This window comes from Otolemur garnettii, unplaced genomic scaffold (genome assembly GCF_000181295.1).
Source record: "Otolemur garnettii isolate 467f Iridium unplaced genomic scaffold, OtoGar3 scaffold00067, whole genome shotgun sequence".
Taxonomy (NCBI): domain Eukaryota; kingdom Metazoa; phylum Chordata; class Mammalia; order Primates; family Galagidae; genus Otolemur; species Otolemur garnettii.
Window position 1 is genome coordinate 3376 of NW_003852462.1, and position 19491 is coordinate 22866.

Consider the following 19491-nt stretch of genomic DNA (forward strand, 5'->3'; position numbering starts at 1 on the left):
GGCGGGGCCTCCCCCTCCGGCGGACTCCGCCTCAGCGTGCTCAGCCCAGGGACCGTCCCAGCCTCGGGGACAGCGTTCGAGCCGGTCTCGCCATGGGACCCTGTAGAGCTGCTGCAAACTGGGCTCGGGGGTGATGCTGGCTGAAGGCGTCAGGGTCCCCACTGCCCTCCTGCGGCGACGGATCAGATTTTCCACTAAGTCAGGTCTGGGAGCGAACCACCCTGCACTGCTCCCGCGACAGCCGGGCCCCAACTCCCAACTCCAGCACTCAGCTGCGTCCTGAGGGACGATTTTGAGATCGCAGGTGATCCAGGGTTACCCCGAGGGGGCCCAATGTAATCACAAGGGTCCTGGTAAGAGAGAGACGGGAGGACAGAGGGAAAAGACGCTCTGTGCGAGCCTAGAGGTAGCCGCGCGGGGCCTCGAGAGAGAGCAGGGACACCGGCTGCCCAGGATACCACGGAAGTCAGGTGGCGCAGCGGGCGCCTCCACTTTACTGACCTCCAGAACTGTAGGAATTGTAGCAGATTTGTGGATTTTTAAGCCACTGTTGTGGCAATCTAATACAATTGGCATTTGCTACTTACTCCATTAAAACAATAAAGTCATTATTATCTTTAAAACAACAGTTAAAACAATAAGGTGTTACCCTATTTTTACATGGTGCCTCATAAGGTCTATATTCATTATCTCCACTTCTTCCCCTCAAATTCCTAAGGATTGTTTGTCTAGTCCACCTTTCAACCAGAATCTACCTTGAAACTCCGTTCGGGAACAACTTCAGTGACGATTCACCGATTACCACATCCAAATGATGCTTTTCCATCTCTTGGTCATATTTGAGATTTATGCCAGATTTTACTTTCAAAAGCACCTCTTTTCCCTTCATCCCTTCATTTCAGCTCACTGTTCTCTTCCAAATCTTTTTTTTTTCCTTTTTTTTGGTTACCTTCCTAATCAGGATTCATGGCCCCGCCATGCATTTCTTACAGCTCAAGTAAGAAATTTTGAAGCCATTGTTGCTTTCTCACAAGAGCCTCATTGAGTTCTAGATCATATGTTTAAATTCCATATTCTATTTTATGTCATCTCTTGCACTGATTAGAATAAGCTTCATATTTTATCATCTGTTGTATTGCAATAGCCTATTCATTTCCTGACTCCAGCCTATTTCTGCGGTTCCACTTTCCACTCTCCTGCAAGGGTAATTTCTCTAACATGTAAATCTGATCATGTTACTTTCTGTGTTGAAATCTGTTGGTATTTCCTCATTGCTTTCAGGTTACATCTGCCTGTTAATATTTCATTTTTTCTTAGACCTCCCAAACACCATAGCTTAAGGGTGACAAGTTAGGATTTTGATTCAGATGATGTATCTCATACCACTTCCGACAAGGAATGAGCTTTCACATACTTGATAAGTTAATTAGCCTTAATTTCTCACCTATAAAATAGGAGTAAAAACACAACTCACAGAGTTGTTAAATATTAAATGAATTAAATTTTGTAAAGATATAAGTTTCAAAGCAATAGGATGCAGGTACCATTATTATTACCTTTAGGACAGGTGTCCTCAAACTGCAGCCCACAGGCCACATGCTGCCCACCAAGGACATTTATCCAGCCTGCTGGGTGTTTTTGCCATCCCTGCCTGTCCTGCTTAACAGCCAATTTGTCCCTGGGCCCATAGTCTGGGCCTGTTTAAAAAGTTTGAAGACCCCTGCTTTAGGAAATACTGAGAGGCATGAATGGAACTTTAGGTAGCTTCCTAGGGGTATGTGGCTGATACAGGTCTTAAAAGCCTTGTGGCAATAGTGATAGCAAACCATTAGCATTTGACCATCATATTTTCTAGGCATTCCTTTCTAGGCACTCACTAGACGTGTATTTATCAAGGGCCTACTATGTCCTGGGCACTTTTTATTCAATGATGAGGGATAGTAAACAAAATACTAAAGCTCCTTCCTTCAGAGTTTACTTTCTAGTGGAGAATATAAACACTAACAAGAAACTAAAGAGTACCTTATGTTAGATGGCGGTAATATATAAGAGAAAAACACACAGGAAAGAGGTGATTGACCAGGGAATAAGATTAAAGATGAGATAGAATAGAAAGGGAAAATCCCACTAAGAAGGTGAGTTCACCTAAGATGTAAAGGGAATAAGCAGTCCTGCCATTCATTTTTCTTTCAGAGACTAAGGCTCCTTTGGGTGTGGAGGAAGCCACACACATGTGAAGAACAGTGCAGAGTTCTGTGTGGCTGAAGCTGAAAGACCAGGTGAGAGTGAGAGAATATGTCACAGATCCCAAAGATCAAAATAAGGACTTTGATTTTTACTCTGAATATGATAGGAAAGCATGTCATAAGAAATTTTTTGATAATTTTGTCTTATTTGATTTTTTTTTTTTTTTGAGACAGAGTTTCACTATGTCACAGGTAGAGTGCCCTGGCAGGCATCACAGTTCACAGCAACCTCCAACTCTTGGGCTTAGCGATTCTCTTGCCTCAGCCTCCCAGGTAGCTGGGAGTACAGGTGCCCACCACAACACCCAGCTATGTTTTGGTTGTAGTTTTCATTGTTATGTGGCAGGCCTGGGCTGGGTTTGAACCTACCAGCTCCAGTGTAGGTGGCTGGTGCCCTAGCTGCTGAACTATAAACATCAAGCTTGAATTTTCTTTTATTGAAAATTTGAACCATTCACATATACACATTCCTTTAGGTGGGGATATATTTTAAAGATAAAAATAAATAAATGAAATTTGGCATAAAGATAGTATACATCATATTCCTTATGTGTTTGACAATCTATTTAATACTTTATATATGCATTTTGTTTTGTTTTTGCTCTAATACTGATATGATCATTGTTCATTGACAGGTTGTAAAAACAATGGTCAAGATAGTTTAATACGTGTGTGTAGATGGCCCTTGGTATCCATGAAGGACTGATTCTAGGACCTCTACAGATACCAAAATCCAAGGATGCTCAAGTCCCTTATTTAAAATCTGCACTATTTGCATACAACCTTTAAATCATCTCTAGATTACTTCCTAGCACCTATAACTATCTATTTATAATGTAAATGTTATGTAAATAGTTGTTACACTGGGTTCTTTAGAGAACGATGATAAGAAAAAAATAATCTGTATGTGTTCAGTACAAATGCTTTGTTTTCCAAATATTGTTGATCCATGTTTGGTTGAGCCCCACAGGTGCAGAACCTATGGATGTGGAGAGCCAACTGTATGTAATTTCATATACTCATTTCATAAATTTTTAAAATGCATTGTATATGTAAGTGTTTTCTTATTGATTGCAAGGACATATCTTGCCAAGACTTCACTTTATTTTGTTATTTACCTTTTACTTCCTTAAATGGTAATTTTTTAGCATTATAATTAGGAGCTTTAGAGGTAATCAAATTTGTCACATTGTGCCTTTATATATATATATATATATTATTTTTTGGTTGTTTGCCTTAAGGAGAAAACTCCTTAGCTACCCTAGAGCAGAAAAATCTTTGCCTATATTATATTATGGTCATGGTTTGTTTTTTATATTTAGGACTTAAATCTATGTTGGTGTATGGCATGAGCGTTAACTCTTCACATAGATGGCTGGTAACCCCTTACGCTCTTACTGGTGGTGAGCCTGATGGAGACAGGGCCTGCAGCAGGCTGGGGCATGGGGGATATACTTACTATATGACCACTCAGCATTGCCTGGGATGGACTGTCCTCATAGGCTCACATGTTTTTGTATACTTTTCTTTTTTTATTTTTCAAACAGAGTGTCACTCTATCACCCTTGGTAGAATGCCATGGCATCACAGCTCACAGCAACATCAAACTCCTGGGCTTAACAAATTCTCTTGCCTCAGCTTCCCAAGTAGCTGGGACTACAGGAGCCCGCCACAACGCCTGGCTATTTTTATACTGTAGTTGTCATTGTTGTTTAGCAGGCCCAGGCCAGGTTCAAACCCTCCAGCCCCGGTGTATGTGGCTGGTGCCCTAAACACTGAACTACATGCACCAAGTTATACTTTTCTTTTCTTTTTTTTTTTTTTTTTTTTTTTTGGCCCAGGCTGGGTTTGAACCCACCACCTCCGGCATATGGGGCTGGTGCCCTACTCCTTTGAGCCACAGGCACTGCCCCCAAGTCTATACTTTTCAATTATGCAATGAGCCATAAAGATGATGACTTCATTTGAATCTTTCCACAGCATGTAAGATGAATGCTACGTAACTATTTGTGAAATGAATGAACTAACTTAACTGACATCCCATCTTCATAAAATTGGTAAATATAAGCAAAGATGCCAAGCTCTGCAGTTGATGCTGGCAATGGAATAGCACCTCTAGGTACCTGGTTCACAGTCAGGCGGTTGTGACACAGTGTGACAAATGCTAACAAGAAGAGAACCATAGGGTCTGTGGGGGTCACAGAAGAGGGAGCTCGATTTTGTCTTAGAGGATCCCTTAAAAAGTCATTAAACATGAAGGCTGAGTGAAAGAAAAATGAGTGCAGGAGAGGTGGAAAGGATGTGGCAAATGCCCAGATAAAAGGAACAGCACATGTGCAAATGCAGAAAGAGATGGAGTCTGAGAAACTTTGAGCAGTTCCATTATTGAACCACTCTCCCAGGGTAATTGCAGGATTCTGTGACCTAATGACAATCTATCCACACATGCTACAAATGGCAACTCAACATGTAATTATATTATGAATAAGTGTAGACCTGGACCTACTGGTCACTTATGTAAAGAAACAGGAAAGGTTGTTTCAAAGAGGGACTTTGTGTCAAAGCTTCTGTGCCTTACATTCTAGGTCCTAGGACCTCAGCCCAGATCCTCTCCACTAGTTGTGCAGAGTCCACCTGGGTGGACGAAAAGAGGTGATGTCACCTTGACTGTGGATTTCATTGGCCTTTCAAAGTGACTGTTGAGGATTGGCTGCTATGGTGTCCAGAGGCCTGCTACTGTCTCTATTGAAAGAGAGGTGTAGACATCCCTCCCTCTGCTGTGCTCATAGTTTTGTTGGCAGCTACTTGAGGAGTGGAGGAGGCATTTGAGAAATTCTCATGAGACTAGAAGTCAGAGATGAGTCTGTCCACTCTGTCAGGATAGATGAGAGCGTCCAGCTCCTGGACAAGTTGTATGCAGTGAAGGACTTTCTACAGCAGTGGTTCTCAACCTTCCTAATGCCACAAGCCTTTCAGACAGTTCCTGTGAGTCGTGACCCACAGATTGAGAACCGCTGTTCTATAGGGAGAATGTTCCACTGCTATCTATCTTCCCATTTGCCCATGCACAAGGCCAGACTTCTCCACCTGGTTAATTGTATGAGCGAGGTGTGGGAAGTGTGCTGACATTTCTGTATCTGTCTAACTTCTCCCCTTGAGTACTGGGAGGCAGGTCTCATTGTGGACAGCCCAGGCAGGAGCAAAACGGTGGATTTTCACTCAGGTTTATAATTCATTGTGTTTGTGAAACAATTGTTGTATTTAATTAAAGTTTAATGTTTTGAACTCCTCCCATTTATTTACTTAATTATCTGTCCACGTCAAAGAATAGGGAGTAACAGACTCAGACTGGCTTTTCCTGGTGGAGCTGCACATTATTCTAGGCATTAGTACTCTATTGTTGGACCTTGGATTGTTTTTAATGTGTCTGTTTTATCATAGAAGCAGCTTTAGGGTGGGCATCTTTTCCTCTTCTCTTTGCCCTTTACCTGGCTATTTTCTCAGCATAAATTCCTGGAGGCTGAATTTCTCGGTGAGTTGTGGTGGCCCTAGACACAGGGTTGGACTCTGGGTTGTAGGATGCTCACTTGCCCACATGCCCATCTCAGAGCAGGACTGTGTGTGGGTTTGGCTGGCATCAGCAGCCCTTAACCCAGACACATCAGACCCCAACCCTGCCCTCAGGATCTCTGAAGCTGGCTGTGAAATAAACAGGCACAGAGACCTTCCTTCCTATAGGATAACAGGTATAACAGAAGGGAAAGCCATGGCTTGGGGACCCAAGTGTGGAGTGGGGGAAGAAGTAGTAAGGCAAAGAAAAGAATAGGAGCTTCAGGGTACCAGGTCTGGAGGCCGTAGCACTGTTTACCTATGTCCTGGCAATTCATGGTGGAAGAGGAGGGCACTGGTACCAGCCTCCTGAGGGCTCAAAGCCCTGGTGTTGTGCTCCCAGCATGGTGTGCAGAGTAGAGGGGACAGCCGCCTATCTACTTGGCATAAGAGGACTGGGGGCCCCACAACCCCATTTGGCTGGCTCCACAGACACAGAGGGTGGCTATAGCAGCTACCATGCCTTGGGCTGCTGCAAGGGATGCCACTCCTCACCCATCCCAGGCAACACACAGAGCTCTGGGCCCATCTTAGCCTTGGCCTGTGGCCTTTCCCACAACCAGCAGAATACAGAGATCTGACAAAGAGGAGCCTGGGTGGCAGCTTGTCACAGTCATAGGTACAGGCTGCATGAAGACTCTCAGAGCAATGTCTTCTTCCTGTCCTTAGGATGCAGTGGGCTCAGTTCTGAAAGTTCTAGAACCCTGATTGCTAAGGTTTATCCTGTCCATTTGGGGAATACTGGACTAAAGTCTCTGGCACCGATGTTGTGTGATGTTTCTTGTAGGTGGTCAGTGACGCAAGGTGTAGATCTGCATTGAAATTGTATGTATAGGGGTGGCACCTGTGGCTCAAAGGAGTAAGGCACCGGCCCCATATGCCGGAGGTGCCAGGTTCAAACCCAGCCCTGGCCAAAAACCACAAAAAAAAAAAAAGAAAGAAAGAAAGAAATTGTATGTATAAAGGGGGCTACAGATCTTTATGGCAAATAGTAAAAATCTTTATTTCTTCCCAGCTTAAATAGCCAGTGCTGCATGTACGTGCTGTTAATGAATATTCATACCATTACCTCACTAACGTATTGTAAAAAACAGATTAACTTTTTTAGTGACACACATTCTTTTAAGTTATCTATTATACTCAAAATAGTAGCCATGAAAAAGCAGACTGTCAACTCCCTAGCCCACTTCTTGATAAATATGGAAACTGCTGTGGGGGAAAAGGCTGATTGTTTGCCTGCTCTTTGCAGCCTCAGGCGATCTGGAGGCAGTAACTTAATCTTGCAAAACCATAATTTGGAGGTCCTTGAGACATACCAGTGATGTGCCTACACGCCCTAGCCTCCTGGGCTGAGCAAGGAATTTTACCTCCTTGGTGCTAGGTCAAATGGAGTTCTGCCTCAGTTTCTCCTGAATTGTGCCAGGCAAGATTTGTACATGCTCACTCTCAGAAATGGCAGAGGCAAAGACATATAGGCTTTTTGCCTATACACTGACCCCTAGCTGAGCCTGGACCTCCCAAAAAGGAGCATTCTCATACACTCTCATATGCTGTCATATGGTCTCATGTGTTATACATTCTCATATGGCCTCATATGCTCTCCTAAGTGCTCATAAAGTTTCATACTATGTCACATGCTCTCACAGACAAGCATATGCTCTCATACACTCTCGTGTGCTCACATACTATCTTATATGCTCCCCTAGACTCTCATACACTGTATGTAATATGCTCTCATAAGTTCTCATATGCTTTCATATGTTCTCATACACACTCATTCAGCCTCATATGCTCTCATACACTCTCATATGATCTCATACACACTTATATGCTCTCTAACACTCTCATATAGTCTTTTACGATCTCATATGCTTTCCTCATATTAGAGCTCTAATATGCTCTCATAAGCTCTCAGATGCTCTCATATGCACTCACATGCTCTCATTTATTCTCTTGTGTTCTCATGCCCTATCAAATGATCTTATATGCTCTCATATGCTTTTATTTGTTCACATGTGTACTCACATGCCGTTAAATGGTCTCATGCTTTCATATGCTCTCATATTATGTCAAATACTCTCATACACTCTCATTTGCTGTCATAGGCACTCTTATGCTTTTATTTGCTTTCTTATGTTGTCATATTCTCCAATATGTTCTCATATGCTCTCAGATAGTCTTATATCCTCTCATTTGCTGTCATATTATGTTACATACTTTCATAATTCTCATACAGTCTCCTACCATCTCATGTGCTCGCATACATTTTCATATGGTCTCAAATGTTCACCTATGTCCTATGCTCTCATATGCTCTTACATGTCCTCATATGGTCTAATGTGCTCTCAAATGTTCTCATATGCCCCCCAGCTCTGGCCCTCTGCCCTTTCAGCCTCTCCCATTTTTTAAGCTCCTCTCCCTCTGCTCCTTAGCTATACACCTATCCTGCCTGTTTAGCTCCTCCTCTAGCTACTTGCCCACCTACCTAGCACTAGCCTCCCAGCCTAGGATTTAAGCCTCATTATATATGCATATTAAAGCCCCCCTCTATCCTTCTTGACCTTTAGCCTTTACTATTATCCTTATGTTCCTCCCCCTTTTCTGCTTATGTCTACCCCTACCCTGCCTGCCTAGCTCCTATTCTAGCCTGCCTGCTTACCTACCTAACACTAGCCTCCCTACCTGGGATTTGAAACCCCTTAAATTCTCAGATGAAATATCCCTCTAGCCCTCTAGCCCTTGCTAATTTTGGGGTTCCCTCCCCGCCTTTCTGCTTAGCTCCACACCTACCCTGCCTACCTAGCTCCTCCCCTAGCCTTCAGCCTTACCCTCTACGTACCACCAGCCTCTCTGCCTGAGATTCAAACTTCCTTAAACATTCATATTAGGGCAATCTAGCCCTGTAGCCCTTGGCAAAAATTTTTTTAAGTCCTCCGCCTCTTCTGCTTAGCTATAGTTCTACCCTGCTTGCCTAGCTACTGCCCTGGCCTACCTGCCTGCCTACCTTGCACTAGCTTCCCTGTCAAGGACTTGAACCTTATTAAATATTCATATTAGGGTCCTCTGACCTTCCCTAATATTCTGGGCTCTTCTCCCTTTTCTGCTTAGCTCCACCCCTCCTTTGCCTGCCTAGCTCCTCCCCTAACCTGTCTGCCTGCCTATTTAGCAATAGCCTCACTGCCTAGGATTTGAACCTCACTAAATATTTATATTAGGGACCTTTAGATGTCTAGCCCTTCCCCAATTTGTTTAAGCTCTTCTCCCTCTTCTGCTTAGCTCCATCCCTACCATGCCTGCCTAGCTGCTGCTGTAGCTTGCCTGCCTGCCTATCTCTTTAGGGCTAGCCTCTCTGCCTGGGATTTTAACCTCACTAAATATTCATATTAGAGCCCCTATAGCCCACTACACCAGTAATTTTCAAGTAGTGTGCCTTAGCATACTGGTGTGCCATGAGAGGATCTTAGGCATGCTGTAAACATTTTTTTAAATTATTAATTAAATTATTTTCAAAAGAAGTTCAAAGCACAGTAAGTGTACATATCAAAATTAAAACCTCTTTAAATTAATTATCTGAATATTATCATTGTTACAACAAATAAACATTTTATTGTAATAAATAAACACCAGCTTATTTCTAAAGTGGGTGGGGTGTAGCCTTGAAAAATAAGATTCTGGCTCTGCGCCTGTGGCTCAAGTGGCTAAGGCGCCAGCCACATACACCTAAGGTGGCAGGTTCGAATCCAGGCCGGCCCGCCAAACAACAATGATGACTGCAACCAAAAAAAAAAAAATAGCCAGGCGTTGTGGCGCGTGCCTGTCGACCCAGCTACTTGGGAGGCTGAGGCAGGAGACTTGCTTGAGCCCAGGAGTTGGAGGTTGCTGTGAGCTGTGATGCCACAGCACTCTACCCAAAGGAACAGCTTGAGGCTCTGTCTCAGAAAAAAAAAAAAAAATACAAGGCAACTATTTCAATAAAGGATCATTTGACAACCAAACAAAAAGGATATACTGAGACATGATAATGTTTTAAAGATTTTAATTATACAAAGAGAGATTCATGAATCAGGATGCACCAAACCAAATAGGCTTTTTCATAGAGTGAATGTGAAGGTAACACACACAAAAAAAATTTGATTGGCTACAGTCATAAAGTTGGCTCATTTGGTCTGTCCCCCAGAAAGTCCCTAGTTGTAGAATTATAAGTTTGTTGGCTGCTGCTGATTAGTTGAGCTTACTGGCCTCAGATTTCTAGGTTTTCCACTAACACAAGTATTTGGAGAGAATGTTTGGGGAAGGAGGTTGAAATGTGAGCAGTTTATTATTTTAGAGCATGAGCTCCTAAATGCACAGTTGAAGAGTTTGGGAAGGAATTGAGAAATGAGAAATTTGAAAGGAAAATAAAATAATGTGGGCAGAGAAATTGACACAAGCCAGGATACAGGTAACAAAAGACATTCTGAAAGGGGTTAATGGAGTGTCTTGAAAGACTAGGACAGAGAAGGGAACTTAAGTCAGAATTTTTCCCAGGATCCTTTTGATATGTTGGAAAGACTATCAATTCATTTACTGAAATAACTCATCAAATACATACTATTTGTCAACATTCTGCTTAGCAATGGATATAAAACAGTAAACCATAAACATCCTGCCCCTGCCTTGTTGATTTTGCAGTCTTTTGAAAAAGATTGCCATGAAGCAAATGGTAAGAAAGTGTGATGATACTTATGATGCCTGAACTCCCTGAACCATTGAGAATATGTCACTGGGAACTATCTGAGTCTATTCTGTTTATTTCTACCTGAAAATTCAGATCAATGAACTGGAAAAGCAGTAAACAGAAAAAAAGAGGTTTCCCAAAGCGACGTTGAATTTGATTAACAGAACCCTCAAGTGATGAGGTACATTGCTTGAAACTGACAAATACATTTCTGAATTCTATTTTTGTTAAGGAAAACTCTGAGGTTTTCATGAAATGCATTCCATCTCTAAGAAAAAATTCATAACTGGGAGCATTTTGCACTAGTTTTAAGAAGATCAGTGATCCTTTATAGGTATTTGTAGATCATGGCTCAAAAGCTGGGTCTAATGATAGTCCTTCAGTGGCAAAGGGCCTTCATCCTACCTGGACTTTGCTGCTGTGCAAAGGACAAAGGGCCCTGAACCTTGCCCTTCATGGCACCATTTCTCAAGGTTTAGATCTTTCCACAGCAGTCTTGGGAATGGGCCTCTTCACAATAGGAGGAGGCAGACCTTTCTCTAGCAGTAATAACAAGAGCTGTTTATCCAAAGGCCCTGGAGTGTAGCAGTCAGAGATAAAATTCATCTGAGATGTTCATTTTGTTTCATGAACATTAGTTAATCTTCTATGGTTTTCACACCTAAGTAGTAACCGTAGAGATAACAGCTGACATTGTCATACATCAACATAACTACCCATGTAGTGGGTGTTATTATACCTAATAAATAGATATTGTCACAACAGCTTAAAAGCAAGTGGTCAGGCTCCCACTCTTTATGCATAAAACCCCTGTGATCGGATGTAAACCTGAAAGAACCAGTCCTCTAAGATGGACCTTAAGTGGTTAAAATAGAGCCAAGTGGCCATTTGCTGACTAGAAGTCACACAGGTATGCTGAATTCTCTCCACCTTTTAACTTTGGTACTCTCTGGAACCAACCAATCAGAGCTCATCTGCATTGGCCAATCAGGGTTTAGCTGTATCAACCACTCAGAATTCAGCTACATCAACCAATCACAGCTAGGCAAGTTTCAATGTTTTATTTGCAAAAATGGACCTGATTGATCATCAGAGAAATGCAAATCAAGACTACTTTGAGATATCACCTAACTCCAGTAAGATTAGCCCATATTACAAAATCCCAAAACCAGAGATGCTGACGTGGATGTGGAGAAATGGGAACACTTCCCCCTGCTGGTGGGAATGCAAACTAATGCGTTCCTTTTGGAAAGATGTCTGGAGAACACTTAGAGAAATAAAAATAGACCTGCCATTTGATCCTGCAAGTCCTTTATTAGGTATATATCCAGAAGACCAAAAACCACAACAAAAATATTTGTATCAGAATGTTTACTGCAGCCCAATTCATAATTGCCAGGTCATTGAAGAAGCCCAAGTGCCCATTGATCCACGAATGGATCAATAAACTGTAGTATATGTACACCATGGAATACTATGCAGCCATAAAGTAAGATGGAGACTTTACATTCTTCATGTTTACAAGGATGGAGCTGGAAAATGTTTTTCTTAGCAAAGTATCACAAGAATGGAAGAAAAAGTATCCAATGTACACCACCCTATTATGAAACTAATTTATAGCTTTCATATGAAAGCTATAACCTAATTATAGCTAAGAGTATGGGGAGGGGGAAGGGGAGGGGGAAGGGTGAGGGAGGGTGATTGGAGGGATCACTTCTATGGTTTATCTTACGTGGTTACAAGTGAATCTTTCTAAGAGTAGAATATAAACATCTTAACACAATAATAAAATGACATAAAGGCTATGTTAACTAGTTTGATGAAAATATTTCAAATTGTATATGAAAACACCACACTGTACCCCATGATTGCATTAGTGTACACAGCTATCGTTTAATTTAAAAAATGGACTTGATTGTTTAATTTAAAAAATGGACCTGATTGGAGCTTAAGGGAAAACTTTGCTATAAAATGTAAGCTTTCCCTTTGTTCTCTGCAATCCACCTTTCTCCCTGAAGGCTTTGTCTCTGTGGTTTGCAAACTGAAACAAAAATCTCTTTCCTTTTTGGAGAACTATTGATCACACCCCCGAGTTTCTTCCCAAATTCAGTGCTCTTAACCACGAATTGCATTGTGTTTGATTGAAGGCCATCTGCTCCCTATAATATCTATTGATTTCCTGGGAATTTGGAGGTAATTTACAAATAAGAATTTACATATTTAGTACAGAAATACAAATGAGCAGTATGGGCAGCATCCTTTTAGGGTCCTGGCTGGGCCTGAGAATTGACATAAGGCACGTTAACAGGAGAAAACATTCAAATTCATTTGTTTCAAGTTTTACGTGGCATGAGAGCCCTCATAAGGAAATGACCCAAAGAAGCAGTTAGAGTCAATCTCTTATGTGTTGAACCAGACAAAGAAGAGTTAGGTGTGAAATGTGATAAGGCAAAGAAACTTGGGCTGAGGCAGTTAATTGGATAGAGAAGTTACTAGGAAGATGTGGATTAGTTTAACAAGGTTAGTTTGTACAGATTTCTTTCAGCTTCAACTTTCCATCCTTTGTGAGAAGGATATTATTTTACAGGGAGGACATCTCTCACAGAGGAGTTTCATCTCTTGCTTTTGGGAAACAGAATGAAGGTCATACTGTTTCCCAAATGGTATGAAGGAGATACTTCATACCATGAAGACATCCTGGCACCTGCATCTTATTTAACTCAAAATAGTCAGTATGCCAGAGTGTCATATTTTGGGGTGGCACATTTTAAACTCCCTCTGCAGTTTATTTCAACTGAACAACAGTGAAAACAATCAACACCAGCCCTTGTATGTTGTGCTACTGTGGTTGTAAAGGTGGCAAGGTTATCAAAAATACTACCACCCCTAAAGGAAAGAGCACCACTCTACCTGAATCTCATAGCACATGGATACCATCAAACCACCTCACCTGATTCTCCCTCCTCCCTCTTCAAAACTCATTCTTCCTCTATGATCAGTGAGAGGAAATTGTCAAAGCTGATCAAGAGTGTGTGTCCTGTGTTAGGGGTAAACTTCAAAGATGTGGCTATGGCCTTCACTCAGAGGAATGAAGTATTCTGAACCCTGCTCAGAAGACACCACACAGAGATATGATGCTGGAGACCCAGGAACTTAGTCTCTGCAGTGAGCCTGGAACATTCAGTGTAAGAGGAAAAAGAGCTCAGTTTCTTTGATGAAGAAAGTGGGGCCTCTGAGATTAGTGGCCACTCTGACAGCATGTGTGTCAGTACTCAACAGCCCATGACTGAGCATAAATTTGTAGGGTGGAAAAGCTACAGCCTGGGCCTACTAAAACAATAATGACAACAATAGCAACAAAATAGCCAGGTGTTGTGGTGGGCACCTGTAATCCCGGCTACTTGGGAGGCTGACAAGAGAATTGCTTAAGCCCAAGAGTATGACGTTGTTGTGAGCTATTATGCCATGGCACTCTATTGAGGGAAACATAGTGAGACTCTGTCTTAAAATAATAATAATAATAATAAGCTACAGCTTCTTTCTTCAAAATCCCAGAGAATACACACTGTACCCTCTGGCTTTAGCAGTGTTTGTTTTATTACTGTTGGTCCTACAAGTGGAGTGTTTTTCTGTTTTTTATTAACTAGTTCATTAAACAAAGCACTGCCAACTGAGCACCTGCCAACAAAATTCTTTGTGACAAAGATTCATTATGCTCTCAGTGAACTCACAGTCTTAGATAAATCCACAAATAGGCTGCCTAATATTCAGGCTGACGATTGCCGCCAGCACTACACACTGCTGAAAGCTTTTGGGACTCAGCCCCTCTGTTTCCCTAATTCCCAGAGCCTGCCATGTAACAGCTAATAGCTGCTTTTAGGAGTGATGAATACATGCTAATCTTTCTCCACACAGACATGCATGTGCATATATGTGTACAGGTTTTGTGTGTGAATATATACACAAGCATGTCTTGTTTTCATTTTTTCACCAAAAAAGATGTCAAAAACTGAGACATCTCAAAGTATATTTTCCATCATGCAAAATGTTAAAAAATTTCTTCAGTTAATACAAAGTAGGCATCAAATGCAGGCAAATCTATTTACTAAGAAATGTTGGCAGTAAGTATATCCCTAATGGGGTGACAGTGAGCACCCCTGCTTGAGGTCAATGTTCATACTTGGCTTCTAGTTGAGGGAGTATCATGTGTGCCTAATGCAAAGAAAGGTGCCTTGAAGGAAGCAGTGACACCACGTTCACTAGAAGAGTGACTTCCAGTCTGGGCATGCCATAGGCAGTGGATGACTGAGCACAAACACTCCCAGTATCTCCCCAACCAGTCTGCACAGAGCCTGAGACTTTGCAGCAGACAGAGCATCTTCCTGCTCTCATCCAGGATTCTCAACTCAAGAAAAGGATGGGGTCAGTAAGGCAGACACGGGCCTCACACCTGGCTCACCCTGCCCTGCACTCCCCTTCCTAGAAGAAGCTGTGTTGGGCTCCCAGAAGGGAAAGAGGGACAGGCTTGAAAGAAAAAGTAATGATGATCCCCTCTCACCTGAGTTCTGGGAAATTAGTCAAAGTTCACCATTCCTCATCTGAAAGCCAAACCAAGCTTGGAGGAGGTGACATACCCATGGGTGTGAGGGACAGGGAGTCTTGGGGGAGAGGCAGTAGATCTTGTGTTAGTCAGCTTGGCTCCCGTGACAAAGCACCACAGACTGGGTGCTTCAACAATAAACATTTATTTTATAATTCTGGAGGTTGGAGGTCTGAGATCAAAGTGTCTACAGGACTGGCTTCTCCTCAGGCCTTTCTGTCCTTGGCTTGTAGCTGGTGTCTCCTCCCTGTGTCCTCATATGGTCATCCCTCTGGGGAGGATGCCTTTCCCTATAAGGGCACTAACATATTACATTATGGCCCACCCTACCTCATTTAACCTTTATTATCTCATAAAAGACCCTATCTTTAGTAACCCAAATACTGTCACATTGGAAGGTCCTAGAGGTTACATACATGAATTAAGGGTTGTGGAGTACAAATACTGAATTCATAACACCCACCCACACTTCACATCAGCTTGGTATATGCTATGTGTTAAGTTGTGTAGCTGAATTTGGAGATGGGTCCTTGATCTGATGGGACTAGTATCCTTATAAGAAGAGACCTCAGAGAGCTCACTTTCTCTCTCCACCATGTGAGAACGCAGTAGGAAGGTGGCTGTCTGCAAGCCAGGGGGAGAGGGAGAGCCCTCACCAGAAACTTACATGAAGAAAGTGGGGCCTCTGAGATTATGTGGCCACTTATGCCTTCCTGGGCACTTACAGCCTCTAGAATTGAGAAAATATCTATTATTTAAACCACCCAGTCTGTGGTACAGCTGGCGCTTGGTATCTGTGGTGGATTGGTTCCATGACCTCCCCTACAAAGATACTAAAATCCAGCCCTAGCAAACTAAGACAGCAAGACACAGAAAAACAGGAAAGCTGCTTTACCCATTGGGCTGCAGAGCATCAGAGGCTGTCCATCCAGCTGCCAGACCCTAAGCCAGCACCAAGGGTGTCTGGAAAGCAGTTTCACCTGTGGGGCAGCAGCCAGGAGCCCTATAGAGAGGCCTATGGGAACTCAGGTTGGGGGCAGTCTAAGCCTAGAGGAGAGTTGGGAAACCTGCAGCCTCAAGATCACATGTGGCCTTCAAAGTATTTAAATGTAGCTTTTGACTAAATCCAAATTTTACAGAACAAATTCTTTTATGTTTATTATATTTTTACTTCATTTTAAAAATAAATGCACTAAAATACCAAAGAATAAAGTAAGTTTCAAAGAAATAATCCATTTAAAAATAAATGCACTAAAATACCAAAGAATAAAGTAAGTTTCAAAGAAATAATCCTCAAGACTGACTAGCACAATTAGAACATTAGTAAGCCATAAAGGCAAAATTGATGGCTGCTACATTCATGATGTGGTCTAACTTCCCCCACATGACTGGTGTCATTACCACCCAAGACTGGTTGGTGAGAGTTTATGGGGTTTAAGTATGCCAGTCTGATATCACCTTTTGACAACGGTGCACTATGTTTCTGTTTGAAGTGGAATTTGTGAATAGCTGCATAGCTTGATAGTATTTTTTAATTCTGTCTGCTTAACAGCACATCATGTCAAAGAAGACCAAGAACACACTAAAGGAAGAAAACAAATTCTTTAATGAAGATTGAGAATTGCAATATGATCTTGTTTCTGCTCAAGATGATTTGCTTGCTTTGTGATACTGCAATATTAGCACTAAAGAAATTTAATTCCCATCAGTATTATAACACTCATAAGGACCGCAAATATTTTAAAGTAGGAGGAGAGGCATGAAAATTTGTACTGCAGGAATTAAAAGATAAAAATTGAAAGCAAAGACAATTCTTTCACACAGCAATAAGTCCTAGAAATAATGCCACTGAAGCAACTTATAAAATAGTTTATATACTCAGGAAAAAGGGAAGCCATTCAGTGATGAAATTGTGAAGGAATGCATTGTTAAAGTTTCAGGATGCTTAGACACTAATAATGTTTCAAAGTACAAACAATTGCCTCTTTCAAGGAGAACCACAACTGATTGGCAGCATGAACTAGACTTCAACTTACCAGAGGAACTTCATAAAATACTTCAAAAGGAAAATATATATTATTCAATCACTTTGGATGAATAACTTATACTACTGACTTGGTGCTGTTTTTATACTTCATTCAGGTCATAACAGAAGATTTTCTTTGCTATGAAGAGTTACTCACGTTGGACACTCTTATGAATAGAACATGGGGAAGAGAAACCATCAACAATTTTCAAGATAAGTGTCATGAAGTTGGACTGAGTTTGACAAATTTAGTGAGTATATGTATAAACAGTGCATCTTCCATGACAAGAAAACATGAAGGGCTTCTTAAAAAAAATTAACAGATAAAAAATATATTAACAGATCCAGATGCTCTCATTTCTTTTCATTGTATCTTGCATTAGCAAAATCTCTTTGCCAAACCTACTATTTTTTTTTTTTTTTTTTGTAGAGACAGAGTCTCACTTTTTCGCCCTCGGTAGGGTGCAGCAGAGTCGCTCCAGCAACCTCCAACTCCTGGGCTTAGGCGATTCTTCTGCCTCAGCCTCCCAAGTAGCTGGGACTACAGGCGCCCGCCACAACGCCCGGCTATTTTTTGTTGCAGTTTGGCCGGGGCTGGGTTTGAACCCGCCACCCTCAGTATATGGGGCCGGCGCCCTACTCACTGAGCCACAGGTCCCTCCCAAAGCTACTATTTTAAATGACACTTTGAAACAAGTTGCCCTGGCCTGGTGGCACACATCTATAATGCTAACACTCTGGGAGGGTGAGGTGAGTGGGTGGCTTGAGTTCAGGAGTTTAAGACCAGCCTGAGGAAGAGTGAGACCCCCATCTCTACTAAAAATAGAAAAACTAGCTGGGCATTATGATGGGAACCTCTTGTCCAAGTGACTGGGAAGGCTGAGGTAAGAAAGATTACTTGGATCCTACAATTCCTTTATTAGGTATATACCCAGAAGATCAAAAATCACATTACAATAAAGATATTTGTATCAGAATGTTTATTGCAGCCCAATTCATAATTGCCAGGTCATTGAAGAAGCCCAAATGCCCATTGATCCAGGAATGGATCAATAAACTGTGGTATATGTACACCATGGAATACTATGCAGCCCTAAAGAAAGATGGAGACTTTACCTCCTTCATGTTCACATGGATGGAACTGGAAAATGTTCCTCTTAGCAAAGTATCACAAGAACCAAAGAAAAAGTATCCAATGTACACAGCCCTATTATGAAACTAATTTATAGATCTCAAATGAAAGCTACAACCTAATTCTAGCCTAAGAATATGGGGCGGGGGTGGGGGAGGGGAGGGGAGAAGGGCAGATGGGTGGTGGGAGGGTGACTGGAAAGATCACCTGTATGGTCTGTCTAACAAGGGTACAAGTGAACTTTTCTAGAACTAGAGTATAAATGTTTTAACACAATAACTAAGTAAATGACACAAAGTCTATGTTAACCAGTTTGATGAAAACATTTCAAATTGTATATGAAAACACTACACTGTACCTCATGTTTGCATTACTGTATACAGTTATCATTTAATAAGAAAAAAAAAGAAAGATTACTTGAGTGCTTGTTTCAGCACATATACTAAAATTGGGATGATACAGAGAATATTAGCATGGCCCCTGCACAAGGATGACACACAAATTCGTGAAGCATTCCATCTCTAAAAAAAAAAAAGGATTACTTGCATCCAGGAGTTTGAGGTTGCTGTGAGCTATGATGTCACGGCACTCAACATAGGGTAACAGAGTGAGACACTGTCTCAAAAAAAAAAAGAAAACAAAGAAAGAAAATAAAAAGAGAAGAAACAAGTTATAAATATTGTTAACTATATTCCTGCAAATGCAACAGGCATGCTAACTTGAAAAATGAAGTATTCAGTGTGGATTTGCAGTATCGTTCCAAAGCGCATTGACTATCACAGGGACAGGTGCTTTTATCTCGGAGAGTAAAGATAGTTAAATTTTATGAAGAATGGGATCAGCTATGTGAATTATTGAAAGAAGATTTCTAAAGGAGTGCAGCATTTCTGTGTGATATGTCAAAGCAAAATGGCTTGATTATTTCTTTGCAAGGTAAAACTAAGTCTATACACGATAGGTAGCCAAAATTCCAAGCATCTTGAAAAAAAAACATTTTTTTTTTTTGAGACAGAGTCTCATTTTATCTCCCTCAGTAGAGTGCTGTAGTGTCATAGCTCACAGCAACCTCCAACTCCTGGGCTTAGGTGATTCTCTTGCCTCAGCCTCCCCAGTAGCTGGAACTACAGAGGCCAGCCAGGGCTATTTTTGTTGCTGCTGTTG

General features: G+C 41.7%; 1 non-coding gene across 1 annotated transcript; it reads left to right on the plus strand.

The window, feature by feature from the left end:
* The first annotated feature begins 18751 nt into the window (after positions 1–18751).
* On the plus strand, positions 18752–18855 carry LOC111726477. Its single transcript, XR_002774243.1, has one exon. It is a non-coding gene; the product is annotated as a U6 spliceosomal RNA (small nuclear RNA).
* The last annotated feature ends 636 nt before the right edge of the window (positions 18856–19491 follow it).